Below are 9,204 nucleotides of genomic sequence, written 5' to 3'. Positions count from 1 at the left end.
CAACTCAAATGAGAAAAAAAGCTGTTGGGCTGCATAGATTGGGGAATGGCTACAAAAAAATAGGTATTCAGTTGAAATTACGAGTAAGCACAATCAGGGCCATAGTAAAGAAGTTTGAAAAGCGTGGAACTGTTTAAAATTTGCCAGGAAGGGGACGCATCTGCATATTGCCCCCACGCACAGTGAGGAGGATGATAAGAGAGGCAAAGAGGAGCCCACAGATCACAGTTTCACAACTGCATCTAGCATCTTGGGGTTTCACCCTTTCAAAATCAACAGTGAGACGTCACCTCCATGACCAGAAGCTTTTTGGACAAGTTCCACGAAAGAAGGCCTTGCTGAGAACAAGACACAAATCCCAGCTTCTGAACTTTGCCAAGCAACATTGGAGTTACAACTGGAATCGTTTGTTGTGGTCAGATGATGAGGTCAGATGGTCATTTGTTTAAACCCAACATATCACTCATTGCATGTGTGGTTCTTTTTATACATTAATTTTAGCTCATTTTCATGAAGAGTGCCAATAATTCTAGAGTTGACTACATTTAGAAATGGGAGTTTTTTTTTTACGTTCAGTGCTTTTCAGATAATGAAAATGATCTCATGGCCTTGCACTAAATAAAAGTGAATACATTGATACGGGTGTGGTTTATGTTTGATGGTTTCACTCATCATAACTTATGTTGTGACTGATACACGGAGGCAGCATCTTCTCTTTGTAGGGCCTCACCGTGGAGTGCTGTGCTGTGCTTCACTGTGCTGGGTGTGCCACCTGTGTTCAGCCTCGTGTGTTTTATTATATTGCTCCTTATGCAGGGCTCTGCAGTATTTCACACTGCCACCCTCATGATGAATAAATATTGTTTGTTGAAATGGGGAGCACAACTATTATGAACAGATTTTAAAAACACAGAAACAAACATGTCACATTGCAAATGTGTTAGTTATTGTGGCCTTTGTGTGTGTAATTAAATGCATACAAATATGTTTCATGGTGAAATCTTGCTATGTATGCATGCAGATATGTGCATTTACTTGCCACACATATGTCAGCAGCAAACAATTGGTAGATTTGTAATACTGTAGATAGCATGCCATTTAAAATGCATGAAATTATCTCCATCATATTTGTTAAAATATTTTAACAGTTTAATTTGTGTGATGTACTGTGGAGTGTTGTTTTTCCACAGTCTCTTAAATGCACAAATTCATTCATGTGCAGGAAGGAAATCACCCAGATGATGCCCCCTCCCCTCCTCTCCCTCCTCATGTAAGCCTCTTGCTGTCTTCACCACAGGGGTGATGGTGATTAAGACTCAGTTTGCAGAATAATTACACACTGCCTCCATGGGAGGAAATGAATTGCACTACATATAACGCCCCCAGGCAGAGACCTGAAACTGGGTGCATCTAAACATGACTGATTTTTGTAATTGCTAATAACATTGCTCATGCTATTTATAATGACAGAGTTCACACTCTCGAGCAGCCCAAACGCTACACTATTTTGCTGTTGTCAGATTGATGGATAGATAAATTGAGCAGTGGGAAGAAAGGAAGTGAGGTTTAGATGGTGGATTTGTGGCTGAGAGGGAGATGAAAAGGCACCCAAGAGTACAGGGAGAGGGACTAATCAGGGTGTGGGAGGCGTATTTGCAGATTGATGGAATGATGAAAGGGCACAATGAGAAGAGAGACACACAGCAGCAAGACTGGTAATATATCAGGACACGCTTGCTGTAACGTGAAAACCAGGCTCTGATGGAAATTTTTTTCTTTCCTGTGTGTGTGGAAGATGGCATTTGGTTTGACCCTGGAGGAAATTGACATGTTTGTCATCTGTTGGGTGTGGGAAGTTTGAACAAAGTGTTTTAAAGGAGTTCATTTATTCACAGACACGGTTTCTGTTGAAGTTGAGTCAGGGTACCTTTCCTTCCCCCAGGACTGTAGTCTACACCTTCTTGATCAGGGTCAAAGGAGGTTTTGATGGATGTTCTCCGAAAGAGGCTCCCTCAGAAATCTACCTTTTTAGATAATAAGACACTTGGCCCCACTCTTCAGACAAGCTCTCTAAATGTGGTACTTAAAAGCACAATTTATGACCCCCTTAACTGAGAGCTGTCCAAAATTCAATGAACTGAGCAATTTAAGGCCCTGGGTAAGAACACAAGAGGGGGAGTTTAACTTCGCTTGTATATTTACCGATTGCTTCAGTGCGATTTTCTCCGGCCTTGGCCATCCCCAGCAAAGTGAAATTGGAAAGCCAGCAGGTGTGTCTGTCTGTGTCTGTCATTTCCTGATTAGATTGTCCCTCTGTGCTCTTGGCAGCTGGCATGCAGCTCAGCCCGGCAACCCCGTCTTCTTCAAAGGCATAATTTCACGGATGACGTTCCTTGGCCACGGGCTAAAGGTGCGACTTGAGTTATTTCCCAGTGGCGAATAGCAAGAGGCAAGAGTTAAGCCATACTATGATTGGTATGGCTGTGGAAACATCTTCATGTATGGAAGCTGGACTGTTGCCTTGACCAGAGGAGGGAGAGCTACTCATTACTGATGAACTGATCATGCTATCATACAAATCACTCATAACCCGCTAATTGGCAACGCTTGTTCTCTTTTCAGTTTCTTTCCATTCACGTGCCCGCAAAATATAATTCATCGCTCTTTCTCACTTCCTCTTTTACTACCTTTTCGCAGCTGTTCCTGCATCATTCATCCATTTCCATTCAGTTCCCTTATTTCCCATTCGTGTTTTACATGCTTTGTTCAAGATTTCTTTTTCAAAGTAAACCTTTTCTCTCACTTAAATGTCTTTCTCACACACTTTCACCTGTTTTTTTTTTTTTTCAATTTCCATCCCCATTCACAGCTGTCTTTGGAAAGATAAGCCGCTGTGCTGTGTTTTTACTTGATGTTGATCATGCATGCAAACACAACCACTGTTCGATTGGAATGGGATCAGTGTGTGATGCGCCATGCAGTTTCTGTTGCTCCCCTGTGCGTTTGCCTGAAGAAAACCCAGGAAATGTCAGAGTGGAAATGCACTGCCTCCAGCCAGCGTGCGTTGTCCTGCGGTTGTGTTGCTTTTTTACTTTGAAATGCTTTTTTTTTTTTTTTTCCCCGAGTGCAAAATGTTATGCTAAATGTTAAGCTAAATGTTATGGAGCATCACACGTGACAAACGCAGTCCCTCTTTGTCATTCATTTTTTTAATATTGTGTCTATGGCGAAATGCAAGCCTTGGCACCTGCTCAATCAGCATGACACTAATACAAAACTGTAACCAGTCGTGGCTGGGTAGATCATATGTGAACACTCTCATTCTATCTCCTTTTTGTGTTCCTGTCCTATTCAGCTACTGTGCACAGGGTAAGGCCTACAGACACGGGCCCTTCTGCTTCTGTGACTTCTCTGAGGTTGCTGAGAGCATATATTGTAGATAAAAGACCCCCCCACAAGAGGTGACATTTTATTAGTTCTGACTCATTGCCCTTTCAGCATTATGTACACATCAGTAGTCCCTACACAATCACAGCTACAGTAGCTTCTATCTGAAAAGAAGACGCAGCGAGGCAATATGTAATAGAAACAGATGAAGGGAGGATGCAATAAAAGACAGATTGAGAAGTAGTTGGCTACACGCACGAATGGCCTTGTGTGTGTATGTGTTTGTGTGGTTTGTGCGAGTGTGTGTGCGTGCCTGTGTTTGTGTTTGTGGATTGGCAAGGACACTGTGAGCTTTGAGACATAGATAGCGCATGAACATGTCAACATATCCACCCTGAGACATAGTGCGATGGATATCAAAACAGTTAGGATAGGAACTATCCTTTTTTTCCAAATTACATGAAAAGTTTTTTTTTCCCAGATCCTATAGACTGAGACCAGTTCAGTATGGACATCCTGGAACAGACAATTACATTCAATATCCGCACCTCTTTAATGATATTCTGTATTGATTTATTGATATAAAAAGCAAGAATGAAAAAGTCTCTCAATGACTTTTTAAAATCTTTGATGGATGAAATATTTACCATGAATATCATTGATTATTGGTATAGATGAGCCTAGAGCGATGTGAGAAAACTGTTCTACCTAGAGCTGTCAATCAAACTAATAGGCCAAATAAAAATGCTATACTGCTGATATGAATTCAGATCCGCTTTTGGTGGCGTGCATTATTCAAACTGTGGGTGCATGCCAAATATCAGTGCTGAGAGGGAGAGAAACTAAGCCTAATGTCATGAAGTGATGACAAATGTCATTGTGAGACAGCTGGAAGGTAAACACATGAGTTATGGAGAGGAAAAGATAGCAGTGATGTAATTCTACTACTGCTCGCAGGGAAAGTTTGGCAATCTGCAAGGAGGACCTGAGGTCTGAATGAGCTAAAGAAGAATACTTCAAGTCACGGGTAACTGCAGATGCCACTCATGTAAATAGCATCATTGTACTCTGACTAGACAAAGATCCTTGATCCTAACGTGGTCTGAATATAATACAAAACTGCGCGAATGACAACCTGCGGCCCCTTCGATCAAAGCACAATTTCTGTCCCCAACTCTCATACGTGCCCCTCGCATGCCTGCTTTGTCTGTGCGCTCAGATGGTATCTGACAGCACTCCGTTCGGGAGACATGCCTCAGAGTGCACAGCAAATATTAGATTACTTTATCAGCTTACCCACCAACGTAATTAGAGCAATTTGTATGGCACATTTATACCCAAAAATTTCATTTGGAAGTATTGTTCTAATAAACATAATTAAATACTCCAACAGACTTTTTTTGGATGGATCATGCATCGCACAATTAGTGCGGCGGCGGAGCGCAGTAATTTGTGGTGCAGTGTCTGTTCAATGGGTCAGTGAGGACATCTTGTGGAAATGTATGCCATGGCAACGCAACTTTAAGACCCAGTGACTGATCTTTTCAATCTCAGACACTTGTGAGCAAAGGCATCATACTCAGATCAGGGATCTCTTTAAGAATGTTAACTGTTGATACAGCAATAATTTTGCAAAGTAATTTCTAAGTAGTGGTTTCTGGTAAACAAATCTACGTTATCATTAAAGGAAAAAAATATATGTAAAGTACAAGCATAACTTAATATGCATATCCAACCAGGCTTTCTGTCTCGGTTTCCTTCTGAACTTCTGAACTCGCCTCTCTGAAGCAGCCCCCCCTGCTGCTCGCTCAGTACAGCCCCGAGTACCTGTCATCTGGACCACCTGGCTGGACTGTGACCTCATCTGCCCTTCTGCTGTCACAGCCAGCTTCCTCTCCTCCCTGCCACCCCTGAGTCTGCGTTCCCTGGCAACACGCATTGCACCTCGGTCAGTGACTGTCATCAAGCGGATACGCTTCAACAGCCCGTCCGATTGCTGACTATTTTCTGTCTGATACCGAAATGTAGCCAAAGTTACCATTTTCCTCACTCAATTCACAGTTACTGTCCTCCATGCCGTATTTGGTGTTAATATTACATCAAACATTGTTCCATTTGCTTAGCAGTTTTACTGTGGCTGTTCAGGATAAGTAGGCGTACTTACTGTACCCTAGAAGGGTACAACATCACCTTTCAGTTACAAGCCTTGCTTCTTGCCACTACACCCCACCAGCGCATTGTATAAAGCATGTGCATGTTACTCAAAAAGCCTGAATATCATTTTACACTAAATACATCATTCAATTTCCCCTCTACACCATTTTTATCATTGCATTGTTTGTTTAATCATACATTTAGGCTTATCGGGCTTACCGCCCTGTCCTCTCAACTCAGAGGTGGTGATATCAGTGCGTCTCCCTGTAGATGGGTAAGTATGATTGAACCATATGTCCACTTAAAGCATTCTCTGTTCCTTCCCTTTTTAACTGTCAATTTTCATTACAGTCCAGGCTGCTGCTACTCTCTCTGTCTTATTAGTAAGCGGTCAATAACAGGCAACCTTGAGAATATGCTGTTGGTTTGAATTTGCAAATTAACGGAGCGGGAAGAATTTAAGAGTAGCTGAGAACCACAATTAAATATTCACCATAAAATACATTTTAATTTTGATTCATATTGAATAAAGTGCATCCTTTTTATATGAGGCCAATTTAGCTAAAAGGCCTTGTACAGTGGTGCCGTGCTCATTGCTGAATATTTGAAATGCAAGGAAATCATTTTACACTAAGCACCATGTCTTTTTTATGAGTGAAGATGATTCTAGATTTTGATCCCAGGAAAGCAATACACCATCTTGTGAAGCTGAGCATTTTAGATGGATGATAGATTACATTTACATTACATTATTGTCATTTAGTTGACACTCTTAACTAGATTACAATTTTTATATGTTATTCAGTTATACTGATGCAATTCTGAGTAACAAACCTTGCCCAAGGGTACAGCAGCAGTGCCCCAGCAGGGAATCAAGCAACCAACCTTTTGGTTTACAAGCCCTGCTCCTTACCACTATGCTACACTGCCACCCTGATACTTCATAAGTAATATGGCAATTCATACCTGTTTCAACTCAAGTGCAGAAATCAATCCTCCTCAATATCTAATGTAAAAGTAACACTTTTTCAAAGATAATTTTAAGTACATTTTGTTATTTTGTCTTATTTTTTATTTTTGATTTTGAATTTAGAACTTAATCATACATTTTGCACATTTAATTTATCTTACATGTTCTTACACTATTGTGTTTCTATGAAGCACTCTGATGTAATGTCATTGTAAAGGGAACTACACAAACTAAGATTTAAACAGTGAAAAGATAGCTTCATGCAAATTGCCTGCATTTTTGTCAGTTCTATCAGATATTAAACTCAGCTCTAGATGCTGTCAGAAAATTGTCCACAACTTATGTGTTTCTGCTTTCAATTTTGATCCACTTTTATTAGCATAGATCAATATTATTAATTCTGATGGAAGGTTAAGTGGCCTAAATCAAATTGCACTTCCCAACTTTGATTCATGCACAACTGGTAAACATATCTCACAAATTGAATTACTACATGAAATCTGTAACAGGTCAGAGAAATAGATCAGTAAGGAGCTCGTCCCCTCAATGGACCTTACTGTGGCTTGAGGTTTACATTTTTCTTACTGGTGACTCACAATAGCATTTCACAAATCAGGTGCTAATTACCTATAAGCTCTGTGCAGTGCAAATGCCCTCCGGAGTACTGGAGATGACAACCCTTTCCAACTCAACAGAGAACAGACCTCTAATGGAATGATCTGGTCTTGTATTCACAACTGAACAAATTGCTATGACTTCATTCTGGGAACTCTGTGTTATTGGTTATTGGGTGAGTTAAGTGTGCTCAGTGCAATTTATTGGCTGTGTTTGTTTAGCCCCCCCCCCCCCCCCCCCCCCCCCCCCCCCAACCTGGGTCCCAGTGTCCTATTAACAAGTCATTCACAAACCCAATACCCATCACAAGCAGAGAGTTGGACACAGGCACCCACTGACTCCACTTTTGCCCATCGCACAATTGGGTTCCATCAACACCCCTCTGTTCAGAGCGTTGGTAGGGTTGCCGTAGATGAACACTGGAAGTTAGCAGAAGTGCTCTGTCCTCTCGCTCATCTCAGCTCACAGCACTCATAGAGAAGGTAGGAAATCTCCACAGCTTTCTGTGCTGCCTCGGTGGTGTCTCCGCCGCTTGTCATTGCTGGTGCGTTGTGTCTGGTCAATTGTTTTCATGCCTTTTTTTGTGGGTCAGTCAGTCCTTTGCCATGTAGGCTTTGAAAGTCGAGTCAGTATAGCTAACATTTGTAATGAGGTAACTGAACTAAACAGAGAGAAGTTGATGACTCGGTCATTCAGTAAAAGTGAAACATGCCAAGTGAATGAGTGGATTGAAAACCAATCTGCCATGAGAATATGCATGAAATGTGATTATCATTTTGAAGCCAGTATTATGGATGGATATTGGACCCTTTTCATGTACAGAATATTAGAAGTTCTCATAAACACCATGTAACGGCAGGCTATGCAATTTTTAAACCATTTTTTCTCTGGAATTGGATTTGCTCACTGATTGATTGAGACTTTGTACAAAACCCTATTCATCTAACTGCTGGAGGATTTCCAATAAAGCCAGTAAGAAATTGAAATAAAACATGAACATTATTATGAGCTACATGTGGCAATTGTTAGCACGGAAATTAAAGTCTTAATTATAGTATACTGCTGGAAGCAGCAGGGGACTTTTGAAAATATGAGGTATGTGGGCGTTTGCTTAATGCTAATTTTCAAGGCTTAACGTACTGCAATGTGTGTGTGTGTGTGTGTGTGCGCGTGCGTGCGTGTACATGTTTGTATAGTGTGTAAGTGTGCACACTCAAGTGTCTATGTGTGAGAGATGTTAATGTATGTGTTTGTGTGTAGTGGGTGTGATTGATTGTGTATAGCATGTATTTGCGTGCATATTTCTTTGAGTATATTGTTTTGAATGGACAGGTGGGTTAACGTGTGTGTATGTCTGAGCAGTTGTATGTATCCTGGTGTATGAGCATTTGTGTATCTGTGTATATGTATTCACGTGTGTGTATATGTGTGTGCGCATGTATGTGCATATGCATATATGTGTGGGCATGTGTATGTATGTGTGTGCATATGCGTATGTGTGTGTGTGTGTGTGTGTGTGTGCATATGCATGTGTGTGTGGGCGTGTGTGTGTGTGTGTGAGAGAGAGAGAGCATACGTGTATGTGTGTGTAATTCAGTACTGCTATCAGTGTGCCTGTTCTGGGTCAAAGTGCCTTTTACAGACCCATCGATCACATTGCCTTCCCTGATGGCTAGCATGTATGCCCCCCCCCCACGTAGCCACTGGGTGTGAAGGACACTGAAGTGACAGCCCTAATTACACACACAGGAAACACGCACTAACAGGATCCACGACAGCTCACCACATATCACACTGTCCTCAAAACAGATTCATCTAAACCTTTCCCAAATTTCTTCTGATTGGTGTTGGTTAGTGTTACGGACAGTTTAGTATATATGTATTGTAAGTGAGCAGTTGCTTGCTCTGTACAGTATAATACAACGCTGTTTACATGCACATTAATATGTAGCCATGAGCCTAATGGTACACAGCATAATGCTGTGAGCACTGTGCAATGGGGAGACACTTTAGGTCTGTCCAGATATCTGGTTTTGTTGAGTACTACAAAAATACACTGTGGTCGTATGTAAATTAAG

Source organism: Megalops cyprinoides, chromosome 4 (genome assembly GCF_013368585.1).
Source record: "Megalops cyprinoides isolate fMegCyp1 chromosome 4, fMegCyp1.pri, whole genome shotgun sequence".
In the NCBI taxonomy this organism is placed as follows: domain Eukaryota; kingdom Metazoa; phylum Chordata; class Actinopteri; order Elopiformes; family Megalopidae; genus Megalops; species Megalops cyprinoides.
The sequence above is the reverse complement of the archived record's forward strand: the minus strand, read 5'-3'. Positions refer to the sequence as shown.